We start from the raw sequence: 11,489 nt of genomic DNA on the forward strand, positions 1-11,489 counted from the left end.
TGATACACCTAATTATAAATATGATAAAATTGTTACCAACACGTGTTAAACTTATGCTTAGACCATCCGCAGCAGTGCTCTTATGCAAGAGCACCCGCCGTGCCGTCGGCGCGGCGAGTACCGTGCCAGCCGCTGTGCTTTTGCTGACGGCACGACCCTGCTCGTTAGCAAGAGCACGCCTACGTGGCGCCTCTGCGCTCATTTTTATTTCATTATATTTAATTTTTCTTAAATTCATAAAAAATTGAAAATAATCCTGAAAAATGAAAAAAATATTTCATATTCCCAAAAATATAGCCGTTTTCTTACCCGTTTTTCGAAAAAAAAAATCAAATTTAAGGGACATATTTAAAAAACACCATGCCTATATTCTCGTGCGATGGAAGAAGTGATGCGGTATTACCTTGTACAAATGAATCCATTCAAATTAATTTGGTTCAGAAATTGAAAAGATCAAATCAATTAAAGAGGATTAGTTAAAATTTGAAGGTGAATATTGTTAATGAGATCAACTCAAACTCAAAGAATGAAGTGATGAAGAATAAAGAACTTGCAACTAATCATGTGTTGGAGCTGAAGAAGAATCATGCAGAAGCATGCAAGGTCACATGTCCTGAATTAGTCAATCCGATCTGGAAAGGAAGCTTGACTGGAGTATCTTGATTTACAGCTGGAGAGAGCTCTTGGCACCTAGTATACTTGGAACTGATTTGCTTTAAGTTTTCAGTTAAAGTAATTTGTCTTGTAGCTAGTTTGTCTCATAGTCATGCTAGGGTTTGAATTGATTCTAGACTCTTCTCTAGCATAGTATATATAGTGACACTACAATGGAATCAGCCGTCAGGTTGAATGAATTAATACATGAAACACTTTTACTTCATCTTTCTTCCCAATGTTTACTGTTCTATTGATTTAAATGGCAATTTCCACTTTGACCATGTTCTCCAACATGGTATCAGAGCCTAGGATGAGCCTAGGCTCTGATCCCAGGCTCTTCTTACTATCCTTACTCTTTCAATTCTTAACCTTTTCTACTCCCATCATTATTACTCCCCTCTGGCAAAGTTATAGTCACAAGAGATGTAATCTTTGATGAAAATGTTTTTCCATTCAAGGTTCCTGCCTTAAATCCAATTTCTACTCCCTCATCTGCATCACCACCCCCACCCCCACCAGCAGCCTCTCCTCGACTTACTCATGTCCCTTCAGAGACTTCTCTACAAACTGTTTCTTCTCACTCAAGCACATCTCCGACCCCTACACCACTACCTCTTGATATATCTCCAAATATATATGCTAATCACTCACCTACCTTCCTTATCACTCCTAATTCCTCACCAGCAAATGATTTACCCTCTGAGCATCCATCTTCATGTTCCACCTGGCAAGAATCTCATAGGGAATACTTGGGTATTCAAGATCAAAAAGCATGCTGATGGTTGCATAGCTAGGCACAAGGCAAGACTTGTTGCTCAAGGATTTTCACAAGAGCCTGTCTTTGATTTTACTGAAACATTCAGTCCAGTTGTTAAACCTACAACCATTCGTTTGATCTTATCTATAGCTATTTCAGTTGGTTGGAAGATAACTCACTTAGATGTTAACAACGCATTTTTGCACAATGACTTGGAGGAAGAAATTTACATGAGGCAACCGGTTGGATTTGAGCAAGGTGATCCAACTCTTGTTTGTAAACTTAACAAGTCTCTATATGGCTTGAAGCAAGCTTCAAGGTCCTGGTTTCTTACTATACAGTCAACTCTCTTGGCTCTTGGTTTTTCTCAGTCAAAAGCAGATACATCTCTCTTTTACAGAATCTATGGCAAAGAGATCACATATCTACTTATTTATGTTGATGATATCCTCATCACTGGATCCTCTCCATCTGCTATCAGGACTATTATCTCTCAGCTTAGTGATAAGTTTTCCTTAAAAGATCTAGGGGAAGTGAAGCACTTTCTTGGAGTTGAGGTTGCTTATACAGCTCAAGGCCTTCACTTGAGCCAAGGGTCCTACATCAGAGAGCTATTGGAAAGGGTCAAAATGCTTGACTCTAAACCATTTCCCACTCCAATGCTATCTAACCTCAAGCTCTCTAAAAGTAAAGGAGATCCCTCCTTGGATGGAAAACTTTACAGGAGCACGGTTGGAGCTTTGCAGTATGCTACTATAACTCGGCCAAAAATTAGTTTTTGTGTGAATAAGGTAAGTCAATTTTTGGCTTCACCACTTGATACACATTGGAAAGCCGTAAAAAGAATATTGAGGTATTTAGCTGGTACAGTGGACTATGGCCTTCATGTGCAGAAATTTGAATTCAAGTTAATTGCCTTCTCTGACTCGGATTGGGCTGCTGACATGGATGATAGAAGATCAGTGAGTGGTTAGTGTGTTTATTTTGGTAAGAATCTGATATCTTGGTGTTCAAAAAAACAATCCGTTGTGTCAAGATCCAGTACGGAAGCCGAATATAGAAGCTTGGCACAAGCTGTGTGTGAAGTAACCTGGATAACTTCCCTTCTTGATGAATTGGGAGTTGAACTCTTAGGAATTCCCATAGTGTGGGTTGATAATATGAGTACCATAGCCTTGGCAAGTAATCCAGTTCTCCATGCGAGAACTAAACACATTGAGCTTGATCTTCACTTTGTGAGAGACAAAGTTAAAGAAAAGAGATTGGAACTAAGATATGTTCCTACAACAGATCAAATTGTTGATGTTCTAACCAAACCGTTGGGATACCAATTCTTCTCGCGTATTCGAAACAAAATGAGCATTTGTCCCTCATCCACGCTTGAACTGAGGGGAAGTGTTAACGAGATCAAATCAAGCTCAAAGAATGAAGTGATGAAGAATAAAGAACTTGCAACTAATCATGTGTTGGAGCTGAAGAAGAATCATGCAGAAGCATGCAAGGTCACAAGTCCTGAATTAGTCAATCCGATCTGGAAAGAAAGCTTGACTGGAGTACCTTGATTTACAGCTGGAGAGAGCTCGTGGCACCTAGTATACTTGGAACTGATTTGCTTTAAATTTTCAGTTAAAATAATTTGTCTTGTAGCTTGTTTGTCTCATAGTCATGCTAGGGTTTGAATTGATTCTAGTCTCTTCTCTAGCATAGTATATATAGTGACACTACAATGGAATCAGCCGTCAAGTTGAATGAATTAATACATGAAACACTTTTACTTCATCTTTCTTCCCAATATTTACTGTTCTATTGATTCAAATGGAAATTTCCAGTTTGACCATGTTCTCCAACAAATATAGCCCTCCGCCCCACTCAATTTAAAGTTTGGAAGAATCAATCCAAAAGTTAATTAACATTGAAGCGGCTAAACTTCATGCTTATATAGGTAGCTCCTTTATTCTTGCACCTACATTTGCAATTTTTCAAAAGAACTATTAAGAATCTATATATTCAACCTCCTTAACTTGTAGGTCCGAACACATACCTTGGGACGATTTTCAAATGTGTTCCAATCTCCAACATTAAGTTTTCCACATTGAATTCTGCATCTAGTGTCATACTAAATGGGAATTGGGTATCTTAATATCAGAGATTTGTAGTGGACTTTAATCCCATCCCTATAGCCGATTTGTACACAAGATCTCTACTTAACCCTTTGGTTAAATGATCGGCTAAGTTGTCATGAGTTCTTACAAACTCCACAGATATCACACCATCCAAAATAAGTTCACGAATCATGCTATGTCTAACACCTAAGTGTCTTGACTTTCCATTATACACTTGACTATATGCCTTAGCCAAGGTAGCAGCACTATCACATCTGATAGATATAGGTGATATCGGTTTAGGCCACAATGGAATCTCATATATCAAATTTCTTAGCCATTCAGCCTCTTTACCAGCTGCTGCTAATGCCACAAACTCCGATTCCATTGTTGAATTTGTTATACAAGTTTGTTACTTTGATGCCCAACATATAGCACCACCTCCAAGACGGAATACCCAACCACTTGTGGAAGAATGATCTTCCATATTGGTGATCCAACTTGCATCCGAATAACCTTCAAGAACAGAAGGAAATCCAGAATAAGACAACCTATAATCCATTGTTCCTTTTAAGTACTTAAATACTCGATTCATGGCTTGCCAATGGATTAAACTTGGATTATGAGTATATCGACTCAACTTTCCAACTGCAAAGGCTATACCGGGTCTGGTACTAATCATAGCATACATTAGTGATCCAATAGCCTTTGAATATTCAAGCTGATTCACAGCAACTCCTTTATTAGGTACGAGCTTTGCACTAGGATCAAAAGGAGTCTTAACTGGAGAACAATCTTTGAAGTTAAATTTTTCCAAAATCTTCTCAATATAATGTGATTGAGAAATGGAAATTCCTTGTTCTCCATGTGTGATCTTAATTCCAAGAATCACATCAGCCTTCCCCATGTCTTTCATCTCAAACTTAGATGAAAAAAATGCCTTTGTTTTATCAACTTGATCTTGGTCAATACCGAAAATCAACATGTCATCCACATATAGGCAAATGATAACCCCTTTACCGGTAGCATCAAATTTGCTATATACACACTTGTCTGCTTGGTTTAATACAAAACCGTTAGACAATACTACGTCATCAAACTTCTGATGCCATTGTTTGGGGGCTTGCTTTAGTCCATAAAGAGATTTTACCAATTTACAAACCTTATGTTCATTACCAGGCATGACAAAGCCTTCTGGTTGTTTGATATAAATCTCTTCATTTAATTCACCATTCAAGAAGGCAGTTTTGACATCCATTTGGTGAATTACAAGAGTATGTATAGCAGCAAGTGCTAACAATAATCTAATTGTGGAAATCCTAGCAACAGGAGCATAGGTGTCAAAATAATCAATTCCTTCCCTTTGCCTAAAGCCTTGGATAACCAATCTGGCTTTATATTTGTCTATGCTTCCATCCACCTTCATCTTCGTTTTGAAGATCCATTTGCTATTTAAAGCTTCACAACCAGGTGGTAAATCAGTCAGTATCCAAGTACCATTTTGGATTATAGAATCCATCTCCTCTTGGATTGCCTCTTTCCAAAAAGCGGAATCTCTTGAAGCCATAGCTTCTTTGTAAGTCCTTGGATCATCACCAATAGTAAAACAATATTGATATTGAAAATTAATTTCATTTCTTGATCCTTCAAGTAAGTACAATTGGAAATCATTTCCAAAGGACTTAGCTTTTCTTGCTCTACTACTTCTCCTAGCCTCAGGAAGTGTATCTATCACCTTTCCAGTAACATCATCAGAGTTACTAGACCTTGCAATCATGCCTACAGGTTTAGGTATAGACGTGAATCTATCCTCATTGCCAAAATCAGCATCCATTGACTCAATAATAGAGTGCACAGATACATAGTCATTAGGTTCTAAGACATAGAACCTATAACAAACAGAACTGAATACCCCAGAAACACACAATCTATGCCTCTTTGACCTATGGTTTTCATTTTAGGGTCAGTTAGTCTTACCACTGCTCGACAACCCCAAACTCTAAGATAACTCAATTTTGGAGGTTTCTTATGCCAAAGTTCATAAGGGGTAATCTTGTTCCTTTTGTTAGGAACTCTATTCAACAAATAACAGGCTGTTAACATAGCCTCACCCCAAAATCCTTCACTTAGGCCAGAATAACACAACATTGAATTAATCATTTCTTTCAACGTTCTATTCTTTCTTTCAGCTACACCATTTTGTTGTGGTGTATATGGAGCAGTCGTTTGATGTACTATACCAGTCGATTCAAAATACGCTGGATCATAATACTCACCTCCCCTATCAGTGCGAAGAGTTTTAATCTTCACACTATGATAAAGCTCTACACTTTCCTTAAAGATTTTAAATTTATCAAGAGCTTCATCTTTTGAATGACATAGATAGACATGGAAAAATCTAGTAGCATCATCAATAAAAGTAATTACATACTTTTTATTACCAAGTGATGGAGTCGAATGAAAATCACACAAGTCACTATGTATAAGTTCTAATACCTTAGTTTCTTTATTTACATTCTTATTGAAAGGTTGTCTAATTATTTTAGTTAACATGCAAGTTTTACACCTTTCATTATTCAATTCGAAAGCAGGTATCAAACTCATTTTCGACATATCTTTTAATCTCTTATAATGAACATGTCCAAGCCTAGCATGCCACAATTCTGATTTACTAACATGATTACCAATACTTGAAGAGGTCATACAAACAGAATTATTCACAAAAGAGACATCTAGATTCAACCTAAACATGCCACAAAGATAACCAAAGCCAATAAAATTACCATGCCTTGACAGAATGTATTTATCACTTTCTAATACTTGTTTATAGCCACAACTATTCAATACAATACCAGAAACTAAGTTTTTACGAATTCCAGGTACATACATAACATTTTCTAACAATTAACGAATTTCCAGAGGTAAATACTAGGCTAACAGATCCTATTCCTTTGATTGGTTCAGTTGCAACATTGCCCATCTTCAAGGAAGATCCATCTTCAATTGGTTTAAAGTCCTTGAACCATTGACGATCCTTGCATACATGACATGTTGCACCCGAATCAATCCACCATGAGATATCATCATCCTGCACATAAAATGCTTCAGAGATTATTGATGCATAATAATTCTCAACCGAATGATCATTAGGTACAAAAGACGAACCTGATTGCTTTTCCGGATCCTTGGATCCATTTTGACCAGCCTCGTTTTTCCCTTTTCCTCCAACCTTTCCAGACTTACAATCCTTCTTGAAGTGCCCGGATTTGCCACACTTCCAGCAAGTCAGTTTGGGCTTCTTATTCCCATCCTTACTGTTATAACCTTGAAACTTCCGTTTCCCTTGAAACTTACGTTTCTCTTTACCAGCCTTTGAGGATTCACCCTCTTCCACCATGTTCACAGAAGAACCGACCACATTTTTAGTATTACCACCAGAACTCTTTTCCATATCACGTATGGACTGTTCAATTTGGAAATCACTTCCAAGTTCGACCAAGTTCAGTTCCTCCTTCTTGTGTTTCAGATTATTTTTAAATTCCTTCCAAGAAGGTGGCAATTTATCGATAATACTAGAAACGGAAATAGATTCATCCATTTTCATATCATATTGGGAAAACTGTCCCAATATCCTCAACAATTCATTGTATTGTTCCATGACAGGTCTCGAATCAACCATTTTATAGTTGATAAAGTTACCAACAAGAAATTTCTTGCTAGAGGCATCTTCTGCCATATACTTGGCTTCGAGAGAATCCCACAATTCCTTAGCAGACTCTACATTTTGATACACATCAAAGAGGGAATCAGACATACCGTTTAAGATGTGACCACGGCATATGTAGTCATCGTTCTCCCACTTCATCCGCCTCCTCGTTTGTTCCAGAGTTTCATTATCAACAGCCTCGGGCATGGGAGTACTCAGAACGTACACCACCTTGAGATTTGTCAGCATGAAATGCATCTTCTTTTGCCAGCGTCTAAAGTCCTGGCCAGCAAACTTATCTAACTTTGCGAAACCTTTCGCTCCTTCCTTCATCGTTTCTTTGTTCGACATTTTGATTTGATCTTTGTTAGGGAGATATAAAACAGAGAAACAAAATCCGGATATCTGAAAGTCGTGTTTATCACTTTCAGATCAAATCAATTTCGGGGTTCAACCAAAATGTTTGATCGGATAAAATTCAGATTATTAGAAGATCATATGTTTGTATTTTCGATATATTGAACCAGAAAATGATCAGTAGAAGAAGAAGATGAAACAGTGCAATGAAACATTGCAACTGTTGGGAGATGAAACAGCTCGACCCCAGCCAGGGGCTCTGCCCCTTGGACCCCGCTACCCGGGGACGCTGCCCCCGGACCCCCGTTCATCTATCTAGGAGCTTCGCTCCTAATATTATAACGAATTCAAATAAGCGTGCACTCCGCACCTCCATACTTAAATGATGTATCATTATAACAATAACCGATCATTCAAGTTAATCCAATTACACTAAAATATCTAACAGAAAGTTATATATACCATGTTTGATTCTTTCCCCGTTTCTTTATTTGGACATATATCCATTATATTGTTTTCTTTTTGTGAGTAATTTAATTTCAAAACTCTTGCTTTTTATTCTAAAATATATGTTTTGGCTCATTTCTTTATTATCTAAATTAAATTTCATAATCGTGGGGATTTTCTGATTGATGATATCGAAATGATATTGTAAGATTTCGAATCATTAATAGCAGTTATAGGTGAAAAAAATTGTAAATAAATAGTAATATTAAATAATTTCTCGATATTGCCTATTCTTTCAAGCTTGACTAGACCACTTTTGGCAACCAAAATGTTTCCACGTTATAAACACTCTTCCTCAATATCCTATACTGAAGGCCTGTCCTGATGTATATCAATGGGCAATGGTCTACTAAGCTAATTTTTAATTGAATCATGAATTCTCAGCAACTATAGGGATGGCTAAAAACGGCCATTTAAAATTTACCCTATTTTCAAAATTGAAATTAACTAATACTAACAACTAGTAGTTTAAATGTACATAAATTGCATGTACATAATATCCTTAAATTTTTAAATTTAATTGAATTTACTTAAAAATTAATTATGTTATTTATTGTATTATATGTAGTAGTAAGAAAGAAGTGATATAGAAATTTTATGTGAAATTGTAACATGATTTCGAGCTTGATTTGAATTAATTATACAATATTTAGTAAAAAAAAATAAGTTTTTTCTTAAATATACAAATATTTAAGTTAAAATTTCAAAAACAATTCCAAGTGTTGCAAAATGATTAGTATGAAATTTATTTTAAATCAATTAATGTTTATAAATCGATTTTCAATGTAAAATGTTAAAAAAAGTTCGATTATATATATACAATTATAGGGATGTATTCATATCCTTTTTCTAATTATTTTTCTTTTTCCTTCTAAATTATAGCCCCACGATTTTGATGATCTAATTGACAAAAATTAAGGAGATTATGTTTATTTAAATTACTAAAATAATAGGAAAAGGGCTTATTTGGTATAAACTTTCACGTCAGTTATGGAAAGTGCTTGATTCTCTCATTTCAGAATCAACGGTTTTATTCAATAATTTCACAAAGATTTCTTCTTTTTCACCGGTTATTCTCCTTCTCATATCTTTCTGCATTGAACACAATTGTTTTTCTTGATTTTATGGCGAAATCGTATACTTTTAACTTCTCGGGTAAATTCCATATTATCATTTTATTGTTGTTCTTCATCAATGGAAGAAGGTTGTTCTTCAACAATGGAAGAAAGTTGTTCTTCATCAATGGGAGAAGGTAATTTTATTAGAAAAGTTTTTGTTTTGATTAAACTGATTTCTGCACATGAAAACCGTTTGAGAGGTGTTTTCGTTTTTTTCAAAGTAGATTTTACAAAGTTTTGTAGTCTATGATTCTTGTTCTCACGTTTCATTTATTTCCAGGTAGTGAAACAACCGTTCCTAATTGTACCACTGTTGATTGATCTCACATAGGGTGTAGATATTGTTTCTGCTAGAGTTTAGATGTGGTCTCTGATAGGTAGTAATTGTAATGGCAATTTTTGAAATGGTAATGCACGATTTATGTTGTGTAATGAATCTATTTTTCCTGTACTATATTAGGGTTTTGTTTAGGATTTGTCATGTTTTCTTATTTGGGTCACGGTTCAGTTATTCTCCAAAGGTTTAGTCATCGTTTGAGCTAGGGTGTATTATGTCCTCTAGGGTTTACAATTCGTCTGGGTTAGAGAGTAATTTTAACCTATAAACATAATGTACATGTAGCATTGTATAATGGTTATAATAGACTCTGTAATGGACAATTTCCGACATGTAATGCATATGTTTGCTGAGCCGTTTTTTATGTCGTTGTATACAGTGGTGGTTGTACCTGAATGTTCTCCAGATTTGAAGCCCGTGGTTGGTCAGAAGTTCCAATCACTTGATTTTGGTTGCGCATTCTACGATGTATATGCCCGCGCTGTTAGTTTTGATACACGCAAACAAGGCATGAGGAAGACAGACGGTGTTACTACTTGGTATTCTGTCGTATGCAGTGTAAGGTGTGCCATGAGATGGGCCATCACGACTCTAGAAGCTGTCCAATGCTTAAAGAGATGGCAAAAGAGAAAGAGCTTTGTAAGGGCAAGAGGAAATATTGATGTTTTTTGTACCTACTAACATTATTAGTTTTCATTTTCTGTGTAGTCTTATTAATCATTTCGTTGTGTTAGTGTTAGTAATCCTACCACTGTAAACATTTTATGCACAATAAATTTGCATTTTTAGGCCGTTAATGTGCATTATAAGTAAAGAAATTATTCATCATTTTGTTCTAGCTGTTAACTTTATATTACAAACATTTTCTACATATCCAATAACAGCCTTGCATTATTAACCTTTAACCGTACATTATCATTCACGAATATGTACATTATTGCACGCAACGACTTAACTTGGTGTAGATTTCATTTCTGGATCAGGTCATATATAAGCACATTCTTTTAATTATTCGATTTATTTCTTCCATTATTCCATAACAGGCCTATCAAGAGTTCATCAAATTACCCTCTTTCACATTATTAATCAGTACATTGGCATTACTAGACTCCTTACATACATTATATATGTTGTGTTTACGACATCACACACTAGTACCACAATATGCTTCAGTTAGCAAGAGCTATGTATTGTTCAAAACAGGCCAAGAAATAAGTCGTCTTTTCTCAATTCCAAAATGCGTTATCCAAAAAATAAACATAGTTAAAAGTAATGTAAATAGCGTTTCAATGATTACTCCTGCGATCAATCCAGCCCGTAATCTGGCACCGAGCCAGATTAAACGACTTTAGGACCCAGTACGATAGGTATCCTGGGATCTCCTTGATGTTGAAATCAAGGACAGGGCCGAACCCAAGTGCATTCACGGCTTCCTTCTACCGTGGTCAGGGTTTGTATACAAGTAATGAACTCGGTGGGGGTCTGTCGACAGTACAGATGGTCGACTTTCTTCCCCATCGGCTTCTTCTTCTGTCCTTCTTCCCGCGCTGTACTAGTCTCAGGTTTGTCCTCGGCTAATCTTTGCCGAAGCTTTTGGGCTAATGCGATTGGAATCAAATCATCAACCGCTTCGTCAAAATCAGTCTGACGCTGCTTAGATGCTGTTCAGAATAGGAAACAGAGATGTATCAGTTGTGTATTGTGTAATGCAGAAACCAAAGGTCAGTAACAACATAATGCACAAAACTTCATACAACAATATTTACATTCCATCAAATAATGCACTACATTGTATACCATTCACTACACCAAAAAACAGTAATGCATACCAATCCATAGAATGTACAGAACAAATGATGCACAAACGATGTTAATATAGCAATAAATTAGATCAATAATGTAACATACAGTCAGTCATGTATCATTCTCATTATGTAATGCTATAAAT

The 11,489-nt window shown here is 36.1% G+C and overlaps 1 long non-coding RNA gene across 1 annotated transcript; it reads left to right on the top strand.

Annotated features, from left to right (window-relative positions):
• Positions 1-9,182: 9,182 nt before the first annotated feature.
• LOC148923702 (uncharacterized) lies at positions 9,183-10,338 on the top strand. Its single transcript, XR_016132418.1, has 2 exons — positions 9,183-9,338; positions 9,921-10,338. It is a non-coding gene; the product is annotated as an uncharacterized LOC148923702 (long non-coding RNA).
• The last annotated feature ends 1,151 nt before the right edge of the window (positions 10,339-11,489 follow it).

This window comes from Salvia hispanica, chromosome 6 (assembly GCF_029641045.1).
Source record: "Salvia hispanica isolate PSC_SH4W2 chromosome 6, Shi_PSC_v1, whole genome shotgun sequence".
NCBI lineage: Eukaryota > Viridiplantae > Streptophyta > Magnoliopsida > Lamiales > Lamiaceae > Salvia > Salvia hispanica.